Source organism: Suricata suricatta, chromosome 5 (assembly GCF_006229205.1).
Source record: "Suricata suricatta isolate VVHF042 chromosome 5, meerkat_22Aug2017_6uvM2_HiC, whole genome shotgun sequence".
NCBI lineage: Eukaryota > Metazoa > Chordata > Mammalia > Carnivora > Herpestidae > Suricata > Suricata suricatta.
This window is the reverse complement of record NC_043704.1, coordinates 57254748-57275234: the sequence shown is the minus strand read 5'-3', so window position 1 is coordinate 57275234 and position 20487 is coordinate 57254748. Positions and strand designations below refer to the sequence as shown.

The window sequence follows — 20487 nt, the reverse complement described above, 5'->3', positions numbered from 1 at the left end:
AACTAAATTGAATTAGCTGAAATACGGAGTACACCTGTTCTTTAGCATTCTGCTATTACTTGCTCTTTTTCTTTTTAGCTTTTATCCTATAAGTGACCTTACATTGTTACTTTCTCAATTTTATTTTTTAACTTGCATCTTCAAAAAGAACTTAAAATGGCAAGTTCAAGAATTCAAAATCTTTAGGTTTCTTTTTGAGTTTTTAAAGCCTTGTGGTGATGCTTGCCATCCAGTTGTTTTTAAGTTAAGAAGCCTAGCTATCTTTTAGCACTATATAGATTTGTAGAAACTGCTCCTTCTTATTAATCAAGTTAAGGTATCTCTATGTGACAAGACTCATGTGGTAAAAACAAAGGTATGGATAACTGATAAAATGGAGGAAATCACGAATCTAAGGCCATATAGTTGAAATCCAGGACCAATTATGGTAGCACTTCTTAGGTAAACAGGAGCTATACATGGGCATAAATATTAAGATTATTACTTAAAAAGGTAATTCAGAATAGAGGTAAACCAAGATGTGCTCACTGAGGCTGCAATTAAAGCAGAGAAGGTCTGATTTTGTAGAAGTTCAAGTGACTTTGAGGAAGGTTTTTTGGATTTGAAGTTCAGATGATAAATCAGAGTTTCAAACAGAGAAGTGCCTTTCTTTCTCCGGATGTTGTGGCACCAAGGGGATAATTCAGCCTGAGGCTGAGGAAAGAAGTATTAAGCATGGAGGTGGATCTGTTAGCTAGAAGAGAAAGCAATAGTAACTTTTTGGCACATACAGCTTGTGCCAAACTTGATGAATGACACATGACTGTGTACTTACATCTTAATATCCATGCAGTCTTTACTCCAAGCTGCCCTAATAAAAATGATCATGCCTCCTAAAATGTATTATAGCATATTCCAGACTCTGAATTATTTTTGACATATTTGTTTCTGAGTGATATTCCAGTAAAAAAAAATCTCAGCTGTGTACCTGCTACTGTGTGTTCACTAGTGCAGAGATACTCTGAACTGATTACCATGTAATCTGAGGAGTTAACAAAAATAAGGTGGACAGATATATGGGTAGATAGATGGATGAATAGATAGATTTCTGGATTCCTCCCCAGATTTACCAAATTGGAAGCCCTAGGCATAGAGTCCTGAAGTCAACAGCTGATTCTGACCCTTGGCCAAGCTGGAGAATCATGTAGCATTGTCGTGGAGATTGTGAAGGAAGCACATTGCATACAAACAACAGTAGCAATAACAACAAAGCAAAGAACTAAGAATTCTAGGGTCTTAGCCTTTAGAAAAATGACCCTCTCTTTTCCCAATAATGGTAGCATCGAATTCCCAGGAGAAGCTTCCATGGGAAGTGCTCTTATGAAGTCTTCTGTTAGAAGCTACTATAGGGTGCTGGCTCCGTCCTTTGGCCATCAGGAAGGCTGAAGGGAAACAAGGGATAGAGAGCTAAAGAGCTTTATTTTCACTTATAGACTATTACTGATGATCCTGAAAGGTACTGAGGACAATGTTGTAAAGTTCATTAAAGGAGATGGGGAAGGAATTACAGGGTTAGCTCAATCAGGGCATGCATGGTAAAGACAGACCAAAATCACATTCTTGGTAAGTTGTGACTATGTTAAGAGTCTAAGTGTATCCAAGGATAACCAAGGGGTGATCTTTCCAAGTGTGTCAGGAGAGCTTTCGTCCTGAAGCAGAGCTCACATACCTAATGATAAGTGGCAGCTGTAATCCTCTCTTTTCCTCCATGGCAGTCCTACATTTTACTCTGGTGGGAATGCTTACATCTCTTCCTTGCTTCTGATGCCAGAGGTAAAGCATCTTTTCTGACTGGCCTGAGATATGCTTATGCAACTCTTGCCATATCTCTAGTCTTCTCTACTTCAAATGTATCCTTACAATATGAGCAACTTCTCACATATAACACAACATTATCACTTTTGACACACTACACCATCTCTCTTCACCTCTTGTTAAAAACTTTAGGCATGTAGTTATGGCATCTAAAATCTAAAATAATTAATTCATCTAAGTTCTAAAAGATGGCCATCTAAATTCTTAGCAACTATTTCAAGAACAAAGGTTTCATTTCCTTTTTCTTAAATATATGTTAACATGTTAGGTAGTATGATGCAGTTAAAAAAATACATCCTTTCTATAGGCTGGAGACACTTAATATTAAACTCTTTCAGGGGTACTTATGTGGCTCAGTTGATTGGACATCCAGCTCTTGATTTCTGTTTAGGTCGTGATCCCAGGATCATGGGATTGTGTCCCATGTCAGGGCTTAAGATTCTCTCTCTCTCTCTCTCTCTCTCTCTCCTGCCCTGCCTCCATCCATCTCCCCTGCTCAGACACACACACTCTCTCAAATTAATAAAATAATAATAAAGTTCAAAGTCATCCTTTGTGTAGACCATAGACACTTAATTTTAAATTCCTCTATTGCTTTCTAATTGTGTGACAAGTTACTAAATCTATCTGAACCTTAACTATAAATTGAAGATTATTCTTACTGTATAGAGCTATTATTAGAATAAAATGGGACAGGAATATAAAATAGTTAACATTTAGGCATCAATATGCAAATACTAAATATCTTTTCTCCTATCTACATTCACAGACATCAGAAAATTGTTTTTTTCTATTTTTTTGGTGACCTCCCAAAATGTCCAACATTCTAGATTTAGAATCAAGGGCAAATAATGAGGGATCCATAAGCTTGTAGGGGTTCTATGTATAGATTTCAAGTGTTAATAGTTGTAGGTATGTACATTTATTGGCAAAGGTTTATGGCTCTTTTCAGATTCTGAAGTGGTCTTTGACCTACATACCCACTTAAAATGTTGGAAATCACAATTTTATTGCATTATAAATCATACCGATTTCTCCCCTATCTTGGAAGTCCTCTTTCTGTGAGCTTCCATGGTTCTACCTTCAAATTTCTGTGGGCATATGTTATTAAAGCACATCTCATAGAGTAGGTGTTTGATAAATTGAGATAATGTATATAAAGTATTTTCTTAAGCTCTAAAACTCTAGTAAATGAAAGACATTGTTAGTATTAACAGCAATCTGTGCAGTATTGTTGCCTTTGTGGCTGTGGGATATCTCCTCCTGATTTGTTATGATAAAAATTATCATAAGGGTGACAACATTAATCACAATTACATCGCAATCTTATCACAATGCTTACAGCTGTGCAAGTTAATTGAAAACTTGGAAAAAATGAATTGTGCCTATTTATAATTTTTCTTTGGCACAATTTCCTATGAATTTAGATCTAAAGTTTTTTCCTGTGAGTACAAATCTTAGATGGCATCTAATATAACCTATGTGTTTAATGAGGGAACTGGCCCCTGATTCTCAGCTTATGGCTATGAGAAAGTGAATTGCCCATAGCCATTCTGATAGTTGGAAGTTAGCACAAAAGAAGATGAGGCTGTTTCCCTGAACTCTTTGATTGGTTATAATAGTAATTTGAATAATGTTTACAATTTTTTAGAAGGAACCATGTCTAAGAAAAGTTCTGCTTTAAAATATTTGTTGTGATAGTTAAGGAAGAGAAGTAATATTGTCAAGGAAAAAAAATATGCCTTCCCATAGAGTATCTCTCTTTAAAGTATATTTCAATTGGGATGACCAGAAATCTGCTTCAATTGTACAGTATTTTCCCCAGTAATAGCAACTTACAGCTCAAAAGGTAGTGTTTTAGCCAAGGTGCTTTGGTAATAAGGACCTCATTTAGGCTAGCTTAAATAGAAGGCTATATGGAAGAATAAGAAGCAAATCTCAGCCAGGCCCCACTGGAGACAATTTTTGAGAACTTGGAGGCCTTCAGAACCAGAGCCTTTATTAGTATGTCTGTTTTGTTTTCAAGACAAAAGAGGAGACCATCTTTGTTTCTTTCTCATCATTGTACATGTAGTCAAAAATGAAAAAGATGGGCACCTATGTGGCTCAGTCGGTTAAGCCTCCTACTCTTGATATCACCTCATGTCATGATCTCAAACTTTGTGAGTTCAAGCCCCACATCAGGCTCTGCACTGATAGCATGGAGCCTGCTTGGGATTCTCTCTTTCTCCCTCTCTCTCTGCCCCCGCCCCCTGTTTGAGTTTTCTCTCTTTCAATAACTAAATAACTAAATAAACATTGAAACAAAATGAAGGAGCAAATTTGAACCTATATGCAGTTTCAGTTCACTTGCCCAAACTCATGTTCTAAGGCCTTTATTCATGTTTGAGAGATAGAATCTAATAACTGAGCTAATGGATTGGCCTCCAGGCTCTGGTCTTTGCAATGGCTACAGGTAAAGTCTTATTTTGTTCTATTTAGTCAACCAATCCACACTGTTAGTAGAATTAATACAGTGTTTAGAGAAGGGAGAGCTGCCTCTAAGAGGAAACCTAAAACTACTTTAGAACACCAGAATTCTGAAATTCTGATCCTGAAAATTCTAGGTTTCCTTTTTTTATTCATAATTATGTTTTGGGACATATATTTTGATACATAATCTAGCTGTGTAAAAGCCTTTAAAAACAGATATGGTTCTGTACAATCTAAGATATATGATTGTTCTATTTCCAATACCAAGAAAATATATATAATTCTGTTTCCCTGAGAAAAAGTGATGCTCTAAGAAGTTCCAGGGGATTCCAACTGACTGTGAGGGAGCCCAGACTTTTATTTTTGTTTAATGTAGAACCACATGAACGAATTGATATAAACCACTCCCATGAAGGTTATTTCAGGTTATTTTCCAGTTTTTGTCACTACCTTCTACCCTCAATGTGATTCTTAAGTTAGGACATAATATTTCCATGGTTACAAAGTGTCCACAGAATTTGGGGTTATTCACCATGAAATATTTTCTGAGAAGTTGCATATTTCTTTTCATTTTACCAGACTTACATGATGTCATTTTTATCAATTCAGATAGCTTCTTTAGAAATGCCATCAATCAGTACATACTGTTTAGTGGCTACCATATACATATTTATACATACAAATCCCAAAATATGATCCTAATAATGCTGAAATTATTAACATTAACTAAACATATAAAATCATAATAATTCAGTATATACTGTTGCTTTTCTTTTATTTTTTTCAACTAATGGTTATAGTAGTATATATCTTTATTATAATCTTAAAGCCCCAGTTTTTCTTTTTCCTTTTTTCCCTCTCTACTTAGAGAGAAAAACATAAAAAAGATAACGATTAGCCTAAAAAGCAAGTATCAAAACAGATATTTTACTGTGTGGTTTATATCTTTATTAATAAGAATAAATAACAATATTTAATTCTGTAGCTTAGACTGATGGCTAGGAGGCTCAGGCAAGGAATTTCTTTTTCTTAATGGAAAGGCTGAGGAGAAAGCAGTGACTTATTTCAAGGAGGCAGCTGAAATTTTTAAGAGAGCAAAGGAGAAAATCATTTTTGGCCACAGAATCTAGTATGTTTCCAGAAAACGTGTTTTAAGTTTACCAAGATAAGACAGGGAGGGACTAAAGATTTTATTTCATTCATGTAAGAGGGGAAAAGTAGACTTTTAAGTATACTATGAAAAAAGAAACATGACATTTGGCTCAAATGATTCAATAAGTAATTGATACAGAGTCAAAGAAGATTCTTAGATCCCAAATGGGGAAGCAGATGATAACATGACAATGTTTACTGCATATCTGTAAGGGGCAAGCATTTCAGGAAGGACTGTGAGGGACACAAAAAGGAACCAAATGGGGAGACTTCATCAACTTGCCAGTAGTCAAAAGGAGATATGAGACATTTATAGATTGGGAATAAATGAGTGAAAGTAGTAGTCCATAAAAGAAGTACAAAGTGCTATGGAAGTTCAGGAACAAAACTTTAAAATGGAGAATTCAAGGCCTTTTTTTTTTTTTTTTTTAGCATTTATTAGTTTCTGAGAGACAGAGACAGAGTGTGAGTGGGGGAGGAGCAGAGAGAGAGGGGCACAGAGAATCTGAAGCAAGCTCCAGGCTCTGAGCTGTCAGCATAAAGTGCAACACAGGGCTCGAACCCATGAACTGTGGGATCATGACCTGAGCTGAGGTCCCATGCTCATCTGACTGAGCCACCCTAAATGCTGGTTTTTTTTTAATGAGCAAAGGAGATAACCATCAACTTGAGTCTTGAAGATGGAGACTCTGAGCATGCAGAAGTAGAACTAATATGAAAGAATACTCCAGAAAACACACAGACACAGAGTACACATAAAGACATACACATACACCCATGTACACAGTCATAAACCTGTATATAGAAAAGCCAGTCAATATGTATTGTAGCCAAAAATAAATAACTTGAGGGAAGAGACTACTTTGCTTACAATTTTATCTTTTTTTTTCTGGTATGAATGTGGGTTCAAAATATGTTGAATGTTGCCAAGATGACTGGCAAGTCCAAGAGAGATGAAATCATTTGACCAATAGTTATTAAAGACAACAATAATAATTAAATGCCTTTTATGTGCTAAAATTTTTTATATACATTCCTAGGGAAAGCACTTATATTGAAAAAAAGAAAGCTAACTATTCACGTTTTTGCTTCTGAGAGATGACACAAAGCAGACCAGTGGGGAAACATGTCTTCATCCTTTTTACTTTAGACTGTTATAGGAGACAGAAAAAAAAAAAAAAAGACAGAAAAGAATGTCTAGTTTCTGCCTATTTTTCTGGGCTACTTAAACTTCAGATCCAGAGTAGATATACTTCTGTTTAGAAAATCACATAAATAAATCCTTGGAGATATAGAAAGACTTACTGGGAAAAGAGTTTGAAAAATAGAGAATCAGGAAACATGTTTAGAGTTGATATTTGATAGAAAAAAATGCTGCTAAACAGATCCATGAGTGGGCATCCCTTAAGGACTTAAGAAAAGAAAGATCTAACATTCAATTTTAATTATGTACATTACTGGACTATAAATTTCTTCCCTGACCTAAACTTTTAGAGTCTTCTAACACATGCAACTGCATTGGGTAAGTGGATTTGGTGAAGTCTAGGAAAAGTCATTGTGTGACACTTGAGTCAGAACAAAGATAGATGGGAATAAAGAAGAGATTAAATATGAAAATGAAGAGAAGCAGTAATTTAGAGCCAGATGCAATTATGAGGAACGAAATCCCTGCGAATACACAAAGATCACAAAATTGTGTGGCCTTGCTGAGAGAGGGTGAGGAAAGAGAGCGAGAGACCAAGAGGACTTAACAAGGTAGGGGTCACCATCTTTTTGTAGCCTAACCCTGGAACTGATAGCCTGTCACACCTGCTGCATTATCTTTATTAGAAGTGAGTCAATAAATTCAGTCCAAGGGGAGGGAATTATATAAGAGCATAAATGCAGAAGGTAAGATTTTTGGAAGGCATCTTAGAAGCTACCTGCAACATTTCCCTTACAGGAGAATCATTAAAAATCTCATATTTAAAAATAAATGAACCTCCTGTCTTATTTCAGGCACTGCTGTGCTCTAAGGGATGGAAAGATGAATATGACACAGTTTTTGTCTGCCAGGAGCTTATGGTCTTGCTCAAGACGTAGAGCTGTGTAAATGTGATCAGTGCTGGAAAAGCTATAAGAGGTGTGGGAACAGGAAGAACTTTATGAGATATGAGAAATGTCCTGTGCTGTGTGTTGAAGGAAAAGGCACAAAGCTGATAAAGGTGAAATAATGTACCTGCCAGTATGCACCTATGAGAACATTGCAGGGACTACAGGTATCCTGAATGACACAGTCTGGGGTCTGTACGGGGGACAAGAAATGAGGCTCAATGGAGGAACCAGAAAAGGTATTCTGAAGGGCATGTGGAGCCTTACTAAGGGCTTTGGACTCTATCCAGTAACTGGAGTAGAAACACTGAAGGATATGACCAGAGATACACAGAGTAAAGAACACTTTAACCAAAGCTCAGTGTGCACTGCCTTGCCAAAAACCAGACCACAAAGGAAAGGAATATGTCTCATCTCCAATTACGCCACCTCTATGACTCCCCTGTCAGAATGACGAGGTCGTAATCCAGGTAGAAAACTCTGAGAGTTCCTGACTTCAGTTCAAATCACATATCTCAGTGACAAGGTACCACATCTCGATGACACGTAATTTCTCACAAGCACCACTTTTTGTAAAGTAACTGGAAGAATATGATTCACGTTTACTTTCAGAGAAGAATGAAAGAAAATTGTGGTGTTCCTGCATAATGCTAACCATGATGCAGCCCAACCCACAGCTTTATTTAGCTCGCTAAATTCAATGAGTCTCTGCACACTTTAATTACTTTCCCCATTGCTTTTCTTCCTCCATGGTGCAAACTCTATGCCTTTGACTTGTTAAAGCCTCCTTTGAAACTCATTTCTCATTTTTCCCCAATGATCCCTAGGCTTTCTGTATAGAAGTGAAAAGAAGCAGTGAGGCGTATAGTCAGTGATACACAAAACTGGATGAGTCATCCCCAAGGAATGTCTCGCGGCAGTGGGGGAGCTCAGCCATGTGCCACAGTCCACAGTCTTGTGAAAATCCAAATAGCCCAGATTCTACTGAAGCCCATAATTTCCATTCTCTAACCCTGTTTCCCATGCCATACTGTTAGAATCCTCAAAACCCAAGGGACTTACCAATATTTACTGACCTTACACCATCATCAAAGGGTGATGACACTGCCTTTACATTACATTTTGACCTTTGGTCCTATATTGCTCCACTGAGTGCTGAAGACTTAGACAATTTGCATGTCCTGGAATCCCCAAAAACATTAAGTCTTGCCCCAATACTCTTCAGAAAAAGAACCCGGACCACTGTATTACAATTACAAGAAGTGAAATTTGGGTCCTCCATATATAGAGATATGTCTCTTACCAAAAATAAATAAATAAATAAATAAATAAATAAATAAATAAAATTTTCTCCATGAAAATTTAACTTCAGAAACAAAAAGGAAAGCTGTGATTATCATCAAAAACTTTTGTGCTAGATTACTGTTTTATAAATTTATCTAGAAAAAAATACTTTTTTTTCTTCTTATGTTAGATTAATTTATAAGCAGTCCAGCAAGAAGTTCAGATATCAGAGGCAAAAAAAAACAATTCACTTTATTACCTACTTCTTCTTATCTGGGATCATGTAGGGTTTTCAAATCATCATTTAATTATGACTGAGGAAAGGCAAGCTTTGGGAAAGATTAAAGGATCTGGCATGGCCCTTTGGAGAAGGTGATTGCCAGGGTAACTTAGAAAGTATATATTACACAAGTCTGAGTGATGACAGACAGAGGAACTAAGTGGCACAGAATGAAGTGACAGAACACAAAATTAGAGAAGACACTCTCTAGTCCAGTGTGGCTTATATTGTCAGGTTTAGGAACGTTTTTAAGAAAAACACTAGCATTTTGTCATCAGATATACCTTAAAATAGGAACTACCAGAGTTCTAAAATTATAAACTTAGAAGTAGCTAAGAAAACAGAGCCGTTTCGAGCATTCATAAAATATCAGTGACCATGTTATAGTAGAGAAATGGAAGTATATATGGTAAAAGGAACAGCCTAGTACAGCCAATTCTCACCAGAAGGAGTTAATCAATTTAATGTACTAATGTTGGATAGTTTACTATCAAAACTTTTTTTTTTGAGAAAGAAAAAGGACAAAGTTGGCTCTGCACAAATATATATAGTAAAGTATGGTAAAACAGGGCTAAGCAGTCTTCCCCCATTCCATGGGTGGGCAGCTCTGAAGACCACCACCAAAGGAAGCAGAAATAAACTGCTTCTCCCAAGTCTTTGGTCTTTAGACTTGAATGTTCCATTTTTCCTTTCCTCTTGTTCTCTCTTGTTACAGGATTTCTTTAGCCTTGCACATGCCCCGTTCTTCAGTTATTGTCATTACCAACAGTAATAAAAATATTCCTACTCATGACATGTGCTCTGTTGCTTCATTTGAACTCCTTACTTTGGATTTGAATACAGTCTCTGGTTTCACTTCCTTGTTTACCACTTTATTCCTCTGCCTCGTTAGTGGCCTCAAGAAGAAACTCATAGCTCTTTGAAGATGGAAGAGCTAAAATTTCTGAACTTTTTTATTCAAAATAAGAATATTCTTCAGGTAATCTAAGAAGCTTCCTAATACTCCCTTATAATTACTGCCCAGGGAATCTCCTTTACATACAGCCTACCCCACGGTTCAGGGATGATCCACTTTACCGGCCTCTTCTACATCCCCTGGGTTCCTGGCTCACCTCAGCCTCAGTTAAGATCTCCAAAGCTTCTCCTTTCTCCTGTGTCGCTGTCTCTCTCACTGTCCCACACCTATTTTCTCATGTTTTCTCTGAACTCATTTCTCCGAAGAAGCAGTCAGCAGCATATACATTTCTCTACATCTCCCCTTCTTATCATTGGATCTTCTAACTTCTGGGCTGACTCACTGCTCTCCTTCTCCTTTGTTCCTAAAACGTGAAGTACAAGTAGTCTCACCTCTAGTTCCCTTCTTTAACAAGATGTATTTGCATTTTGCTTAGATTTGATGTGGCATTGGGTTTCTCCCAAATCACTTTTTCTTAGTCTTTCTTAATCTTTATCTTCTTGTTTCATAAGGTTTAAACACTCATAAGGTATACATAATTAATTTCTATTAAACAACTGGCTTAAGTCAAAATCATATTTATTTCTTTTAAATGCATACTTGGTAGATTTAATTTAAACGCAAGCTACAAACTGAGAATTGTTACTTTTGCAACATAAAAATCAATTGGTAATACAGAATAATAAAATTACAAAGCCATGAGCCAAAGCATTCTGAGTAAAAATATAGGATATTACACAAACTTTATACAAATTTTGAAAATATATATTCTAATAAGTGACATAAGACCTTACTTAAGACTTATTAGTATCAGTTATATACGAGTTGATTACTTGATCTTGTTTATGTATCTATATGTCATAAAACCATAAGAATTGAAAATGAATTAAAAAGATTTTTGCCGCTTAATGAACAATATTTTTTTTTGTTTCATTTTTTGTTTTTGCTACACAAATACTTATGATTGAAATTGATATAAGGCTACACAGATAACTATTTTTAGGTAATATGAGACAATTTCTATCCTTGTTTTTGATGTTTGATGAACTAGAAAAAGCTTATATAAACATGTAAGAAGTTGAAAAGTACTGAAAAATGTTCATTTCTTTCGTATAATGGTAGGATACTCTTTCCTGAAATCTAGAACTGGTCTAGAGGAGGTCATAGAGGAGGTCAGCCCATTTTCTCTCCTGTGTATGATCAGTTATAACTCACAAAGTCCATCCTTGTCTCTCAAATTCACATTCTTTGGCTGGGAAGAATATTCAGAGAAAGTTTCCCTCATCTAGATATCTGTAAAGACTGTTCAGTAGAGTTCTACCCTACTTTCAAGAGTTTTCAATATGACTTGGGATCTATTCATCTTTTTCCTTAGTCTCAGGCCCAAGCAGCAAAGGAAATATTTTATGATTTCATTTGCAACCTGATATATCCAAGAGTAGCATCATTTTAAGTCAAAACATATTCTCTGGGACTTAAAAGAGGTGTGTACAAATGGTTTATGTGATGAAAATGTCTGCCATGTTCATAGATCAATGTTGTGTGGCTTCATTTTCAAAGCATTTCTGCCAAATCTGGTTGGCTAATTTCTTGGCAGCACTCCTGCAATTTTTCTTTAAACACCTTGTCTAGATGTCTTTAGACAGTATTCTGAAATATTCTGAAGTGAAATAGTTTTTGTTTAATAAAACTAATCAATTTTTGACCATCACTCAGGACTTTTGTCATCATATTCAAGAATATTTGACACCAGCACCTTTTTGGTGTGAAGAAAATAGTATGCTGTGAACACATTCATGATAATCTTTTTTTCCTAAGAAAGACAAAAACTAATGGAATACCATCAGTACAGATACCAAGACAGTCCTTCTCCATAAATGAAGAAAAAAAAAATGTTGGCTTTTGAATTTGGGGGACAGCTTTTCACAACAGACAAAGAAATATTAATTTCATTATCATTTTCAAATTTCACAAATGCTGAAATATAGCATTTCCTGTTAAAATCTGTTGACAGCTCAAACTATTTAGAGCAGCTATTGGTTTCTAGTTTATTACACAAAACCTTTTTAGGCTGCCTGGATGGTTCAGTTGGTTAAGTGTCTGACTTCAGCTCAGGTTAGGATCTCACTGACAGTGAGTTCAAGCCCTGCATGGGGTTTTGTTCTGACAGCTCAGAACCTGGAGCCTGCTTCAGAGTCTGTGTCTCCCTCTCTCTCTGCTCCTCTGCCACTCGTGTTCTGTCTCTCTCTGTCTCTCAAAAATGAATAAGTGTTTTAAAAAATAAAAAAAATGAAAAAAAAAAACCCAAAACCTTTTAATACCTTGTGGCATGTCATCACTAAATTGACTTGTCATCACTAAATTGATTTATCACACAGTTTGTTATTGGAATTTTTTCCAATATCTTCATCATGAGCCTTATCAGAATTATGTTAGGGTAGGTCTAAAATTCTCCTTTTCTTCTTTATACCTCCTCTTCAAAATCACCACATTGGATCTTCAGACATGTTTGTAAATCTGACAATATTAATGAAATATAAAATCAAAGGGAATAAAAATAGCTATATGGGAAAATTGCAAAAAATAAAATAAAAATCATCCCCTTAAAACTACTTTCTAATTTATGTAATCTATGTATTGCAATATGGTCAGCAACAGAAAAGAGGTCAGTGCACCTGAGTATGTCATAGTTTCTTCTTCATAGTGAAAATTTCCCTCCAAATTCCACTGATAGAGCTTGTTCATTCCCATAAGTCAGTTGGAGATATATAATAGGAAATTCAGGAAAGTAATTTGGGAAAAAGAGGTTGTTGTCATTAACCTAAAATCATCCCCTTCTTCCAACACAGAAAACACTAATTGTCAACGCTTCTCATGCCAAAACTGGAAAATGGAATCTAACAAATAAAGACAATTTTACTGTCTGCTTCCATATGGGGTCAATACTAAAATTCATAGTAGAACTACCTGGTCACCATCCATTACTGTGAGCACAAGCACAGCACAATTTGAAAGCTCAAAAATCATGGTTTTTCAGAAAAAAATTACTATCTATTGTAGAACCTCTAGCAATATTTCATAGTACCCTAGAGTTCTACAGAACTTAGTTGAGAAAACTGCCTTAGGAAACCAGACTTTTGCAAAGCTTTTACACATTTCCTGTTAGCTATTGCTCTGTAACCAACCCCTTTAAAACTTAGTGACTTATAACAAAAATATTCAACTGGAAGGGAATTTGGCTCTACCTCTGGATGGGAGGAATGGTTAAAATTCTGTAACCATCTTTAATCAACCATTTACTATTTTTAACTCAGGCCCCAGATTTGTAGAATTGATTTATTTTTTTTAAATGGAAAAGAAACTGAGGGTTGGAGAAGTTACTACTACCAAGGTCTTTCAGTTAATTAGTGACAGAGAGGCAGAAAGAATTATATATAAATCCCTTAATTCTTTAAGCTGCAGATCTTCCAGTTGTAGAGTACTTTTAAAGGAAATAGTATATCCTGAATGTTAAATTCTACCAGGATGACATTTTAAAGATTCTTGTTTATGTGCATTAGTAGCTTTTGTGCACATGAAATCTTTTCTCAGTTTAATCTTTTCTTTTCTCCATCTCCAAATCTCCTAATGTTTTAGTCTCTGATGTTCTAGAGACATATTATAAAAAGCTACTGCATATACAATTTTTTGTAGTGATTTTGTCCTAGTGTTCCCACAGTACAGAATTGCTGTTTACCTTAGTCTTCTGAAAATTAACCTGTAATGTCAGGGAGATATCACAAAGATTTGGCTATTAAACATATTTTACCCATGAAAACCCATTTAAATATCAATAAGCAGAAGTTGAAATGTTGGCATCTTTGGCTCTGCACATTTATTTTAAACTAGGTTATGGTGGGGGGTGGGAGGGGAGAACAAAAATGGGTTTTTTTAGGCTTCATTGGGCCTCCTCCTAGTTTTCTACTCTGTTTTCCTTCTTACCCAAGTCAGTTCTTTTTTTCTTCACCTTTTTCTTGAGGATATTGTGCTACTTTTGGTAGTTCTTCTGGAAGTTTCTTACTTTGTTCATAGACAGAAACTTGGTGCTTTCTTGATCAGTTGCTAGTGAATATTTGTTTAGATTTGTCCGTTTAGCTCCTGATGATGACGGTGCTAGACAGGTGACCATTTTACTGAATTTCTGAATTGTCCCCTAAAATGTGTAAAGGCACTGTGCCTTATCTTTTCTAAACTTTGGCATGTTTTTTAGTATGTGTGTACATATACATACAAAATGCCTTCATCTGCCAAGTAAAAATGCACACAGTACCCTTCCCAGATATTGCAATCCAATAGAAATGAACCACCAAATTCTGCAGCAAAATTAGAACTTTTTTGCCTAAAGCACTTTACACTTTACATTTCTTTGTTAGAAGAAAACTTATGAAAATTATTATAACTATATTGATGATAGCATTTTTTAATTTCTGAAGCAACTTCAAATAGGCCCTTTTTACTGATTGGAATATCACCCACAAAACTGGCCTGGTTCACAAAGCAATTTTCTGGTTATAATTTTATAATAGTTCATGTTAGTTTCCTTATAGCAGAAAATTAACTGACTAGCTAATTAGTCTCTCTGTAGTTCCAATTTTCATTTTAAGGTAATTTATTGTCATTATGGTCAAGTTTATTGTAACTGTGTTGCTCTGATCCTGATCACCTTTGGAGTTACTGGCAAAATCAAATTTTCTGGTCTGTAAAGCTATGGACTAAACTCTGGACTCCTGTTTTTGTAACTATTCTAATGGCTATCATCATTAGAATCACCTGGAATGCTGTTGAACTGGCAGATGACTTAACTCCTTCCCTCATCCATTGAATAAAATTCTCTTCTGGAAGAGGCTAGGGATTTACTTCTTAAACAAATTTCCCTGGTTATTCTTATACTCAGAAAAGGATAAAAATTATCACACTCTGTTGTGTTGACTTCACAAAGAAAAGGGAAAAATATGTAGTAAACTTTTGTTATGTTCAAAGCATTAGAATGCAGGGGACACATGATTGAATAAGGCAGAGTTCTGTCCTCAAGAAATACATGAAAATGACCGACCAGAGGTCAATTATCTAGATATTTCAGTGCCTTTTTGAAGAAAGTTCTATCAAGGGATGGGAAAAAGAACAAGTAATATTTTTGTTTGTCAGGAAAAGATCTTCTAGGGGTAATAAAATGGAAAGTTCAGTGTCAAGATCTTGAGAAATAGCCGGATTTGAAGCATTATAGATTACAGGAAGAAAATACTGTCTCTAATGTAGAGAGAAAAATCTCAAGAAATATGGAGGACAATCTATATAGTGGTGGTAGCCTTAAAGAATTTGAATAATTTGCTGGGAACAGAATTAGGCACAGAATGGAAGAAAATAATCTGACCTAGATTTTTTAATCAGTAAGGAGTGGTGTTGGCCATGAGGAGTTTTAGAATTACCTGGAGGACTTTCCAGTCATCCATGTCCAACATTCTCACCTGCCCCAGTATGGGAATAGTTATCATATCAAATGAAGTGAACTGGTAGAAGAGATGTTGTGACTTAGTAACATTTTCTTAGAATTTTTATACATCCCATTTGAGTTCTACTGCTCTAGTAAATAGAGTTTGCTTAAAATTTAGGCTGTAAATACTAAACTATCCAATGCAGGTTTCAGACATATATGGTATAGGAAGAATTGCTTAATTATAAGATAGAAAATCCTCACCGCAGCTAGTAAAGTCAAGATCTACTTTGTATTTTCTGGTCCTTAATGGGGAAATCTAGGAAATAATCCTTCTGGCCCTTGTGTTTTCCATCAACAGTGCTTAGAAAGGTTTAGTTAATGAGATGACGACCATGGCCAACATCCACCATTATTGTGGTGGTACATAACTGAATTTAGAATAGTATCTACCAATAAACTGATTGTCTCTGAAAGTCATATTTTAGTTGCATAGATCTATATGGCGAAAGCAAATCCTATAGTACACTCCGTGCCATGCTCCGTGCTCACAGTGCAGAGCCTACTTAGGATTCTCTCCTTCTCTCTCTCTCTCTGCCCCTCCCCCATGTGTGCACACCCTCTCTCTCAAAGTAAATAAATACACATTTTTAAGAAGTACAATATCCTTGGTGGGAGCGAAACCAATGCCTGGCTTGGAGCAGCAGCCTCGCCGCCGCCGAGGGTTTCTCTGGCCAATGTTGCTCCCCCTAGTCTACAGCATGGGAAATATCTTTGCCAACCTCTTCAAGGGCCTTTTTGGCAAAAAAGAGATGCGCATTCTCATGGTGGGCATGGACGCCACAGGGAAGACCACCATCCTATACAAACTGAAGCTGGGTGAGATCGTGACTACCATTCCCACCATAGGCTTCAACGTGGAGACTGTGGAGTACAAGAACATCAGCTTCACCGTGTGGGACGTGGGCGGCCAGGACAAGATCCGGCCCCTGTGGCGCCACTACTTCCAGAACACACAAGGCCTCATCTTCGTGGTGGACAGCAACGACCGGGAGCGCGTGAACGAGGCCTGGGAGGAGCTCATGCGGATGCTGGCAGAGGACGAGCTCAGGGACGCGGTCCCGCTGGTGTTCGCCAACAAGCAGGACCTTCCGAACACCATGAACGCGGCCGAGATCACAGACAAGCTGGGCCTGCACTCGCTGCGCCACAGGAACTGGTACGTTCAGGCCACCTGTGCCACCAGCGGGGACGGGCTCTATGAGGGATGGACTGGCTGTCCAATCAGCTCCGGAACCAGAAGTGAGCCGCGCCCCCTCCTCCCACTCCCTCCTTCCACCCTGCTTTACTCTCCTGTGGTGTGAGTGCCAGAAACTGTCTCCACGGTCGGTCACAGTGTGCGTCACCATGCTGTAATTGTGCAGACGCAGCCTGCAGCCGGGTTCTTATTTAATGTAAATAGTTTCTGTTCCCAACGAGGCAGTTTCTGGTACTCCTATGCAATATTTCTCAGCTTTTTTTATTGTGTAAAAAACAAAAAAAAGAGAATCAGCCCACTGTTCAGTACTGAGAAGGGATTTGAGGCTCACGGGGCCCCCGGGAGTCGTGTTGGGCCGGCCTGGCGCTCCTCCTCTGGACGTTAGGTTGTGTTGGGATCGATTTTGATGGTTGGTTTTTAACCTGAACTCAGTGCATTTTTAAAATAGATAAAAACACAAGACCAGGAGAACACTTGAACACACGGAAGGGAGAAACGTGCCTGGTTAGGTTCTGCAGGAAAGGGCCGGAAGCTAGTGCACCGGCGGTCCTGTTCCTGTCGGGAACATGGGCGGGGTGGAGCCGGCCGCGGTCCGTCCTGCATGGTCACGATAGGGTCCCCGCGATTCGCTCTCGGGTGGCCCCGCCTCCCCTAGCGTTTGTCCTAGTACCTGTGCCCACACAGCCGCCCCGGGGGCATGGGCTGGGGGCTTCGGCCACCGCTCCCGGGCCCTGGGGGGGCCCCAGAGCCCCCGTCCACATGTGCTTTCACTCCCTCAGCCTGCACGGGTCAGGTTTGCCACCAAAACGATGACGTCTACTTTTTTCTTCCGTATTTTGATAAACACTGAAGAAGCTGGAGCCGTTCAACTTTATCTTGGGGAAATCCTCAGAACTGGTTTATTTGGTGTCGTGGAACCTCTTACTCCTTTCAATACACGATTAGTAATCGACTGTTTTGTATACTTGTTTTCAGTTTCATTTCGACGAACAAGCACTGTAATTATAGCTACTAGAATAAAGTCTCTTAACTAGTTAAAAAAAAAAGTACAATATCCTTTTTTAAAATGTGAACAGTGAAATTTGAGTATAATTCATAGAAACTATAATGATAGCAAACATTATATAGTACTTATATAAAATATATATCAGAAATTACTCTGTATTTTTATATGTATTTATTTAATTCTCATAACAACCTTAATTATTACCATTATTATTCTTTCCATTTTACAGATCAGGAAATGAAGTCATAGAGGTTAAGAAATTTGTGTAAGATCACTTGGTACCAAACATAGTACTCACTGTCGCACTTGTGTTACAGCATCCTCGACTCCTCCCCATGATTAAGGTCAATTTAGTCCGAGAAAATACTGATTCCTCATTCTTGCCTGTGGGTCTCTTAATGCATGGAGTCCAAAGTCACTTAAAGACAGCTTTAGGCTGAGACTTAGTATGACTATGAAGATGTCCCATAGCACATCACACTTACATACTACATCCATGGCATAATGTTAATTAAAGTGTATGAGAGAGAAGTGACAAGTGCATTGAAGGCACAGAAAGCTCTTTAGCTGGCTCATGTAAAGAGTTTTTTTATAAGCTGCCATTGAGGCCATCTATTTTTCATATGAATCTTTAATTGGTAATCACCATCAGCGTTTGGTTATCTTTTTAAAAATCATCAATGGCCCCCCAACAATAGCCATCAAACTCTCTTGTCCTTATAATCACGATTCATTTCCCTGATATTTCTCAATTGCCCTACACATTGCATCTCCTAGTGCATTTCCTCCAGTATATTATTTCAACTCACAACCAGTAACAGTTTTAACAACTGTACTACTATCACAGGCAAAGGGGCTATACTTGTACATTGGCCACCGGTGGTAGGATTCTCCTTGCTAGCCTAGCTGTCAGGTGATGCAGATTCAAAATCTCATTTTAGAGTCACTTTCTCAGACCACTGAAGCACCAACTGTTTCAGACTGAGTTGCTTTGGAGGCAGCTTTGGAGATGAAAATTTGTATGCAAGACATTTGCTGGAAAGTTCTCCCTGGATCAACACCTAGAAAGGAAGGGAGTAAAGAAAGCAGGATAGAGCAGAGGGCAAGATTTAACTGCAATGGATTAATGCAAGAGGGTTTCACCAATCCTACTGGACGTTCTCTTACTGGGATGACCCTTAAAAGTTGTCTGAGACTGGTGAAAGGTTTATATTCTGGTTATTAACCAGTCATTGGATTTTCACTGCTCCTGGAAATGCAGCATGACTTTGGGCAAGTCCTGAAGTGCTCACCAACACTTGGAGCAGCTGAAGAACAAGAGTTTCAGATCTGTACATGTGGTCCATTATGGGATTCACTGTAGTTACTTTGGTTGTTATGTCTTTTAGATAACTTTTTGCAGTAAGCAGAGATAGTTGTCTTGGTTCTGGTGGTGGAAATAATAACACAGAAAACAGAAATGCCCCCTTATCAAGTCAAACCTTTACTTGTTTATGATGACTCAGTAAGAGCACATGCAGAGGATGCCTATAGACCAGGAGACAGACTCATGAGTAAGTGAGCTCATTAAGTAAAGGAATTATGGTGAAGAGGACTCATCAAAGAAACTAAGGATATATTATGGCTCAGGAATTCCAAATTGTATGACCCTGAGAAAATGAGTTAAATTCTCTGAATCTCAGTTTAACAAATGATAAAATGGGGATAGTAATCCCTTGATTGCATGACTGTTGTAGTGCACCTAGTTATAGTCCTCATATGGTATAAATTAAATAAATGTCCTTTTCTTAGAAAAAGATGATAATTTCTTCTCGATAAAAATCATTGTTGACTAGAGAAGAATTATACCTGTTAATACTTGTCATTAAAAATAAACAGTTTAAGGGGTGCCTGGGTGGCTCAGTTGGTTAAGTGTCCACTCTTGATTTAGGCTTAGGTCATGATCTCACAGATTTTGAGATCAAGCCCCATTTCAGGCTCTGTGTTGATGGCACGGAGACTGGTTGGGACTCTGTCTCTCTCTCTCTACCCCTCCCCACTTGCAGTCCCTTTCTCTCTCTTTCTCTCTCTCTCTCTCTCTCTCTCTCTCTCTCTCTCTCTCTCAAAACTACTAAACTAAACAAAAAAGTAGTTTAAGAAAAGGTAATGGAATATGACAATGGCAGTACTCTCCCATTGTTTTATATAATCAGATGTCTACTGATAAGCCTAAGAGTGACAGAAAGTTCAAATATACTATTGTCATAGTTGTATCTAACAGAGAATTAAATTCACCTTTCTGAGGAAGACTGCTGTTCCTAATCCTCAATGGAAATTCTGGAGCTTCTACTAAGCATATCCAACATTCACTTCCTCCCTCCTGCCCCCTTCTTCTCTTTTGGTGTCCCATCTCTCCCTCTCCCCACCTTCATTACCCTCTCTCGCTCCCTCTCTTTCCATTCCTTCATTTATTACCCAGTTGATTCTTTTTTCCCCACCTTTACCTACATCATTGTGACTGCAAAAGTTTGTGTTAACTTTCACCCTACAAAGCTTAACAATTACTTTTTGATAATAATTATATTTCTAATTCATTAAAAAGTAGGCTATATATTTATCAATTTTTCCTGTTTATTTGTAATTACTGTGGATCAAGTTTATGATTTAAATTACTCCTTTTAGTAGT

General features: G+C 37.4%; 1 pseudogene; it reads left to right on the top strand.

Annotated features, from left to right (window-relative positions):
- Positions 1–16261: 16261 nt before the first annotated feature.
- On the top strand, positions 16262–16864 carry LOC115292654 (annotated as a pseudogene).
- The last annotated feature ends 3623 nt before the right edge of the window (positions 16865–20487 follow it).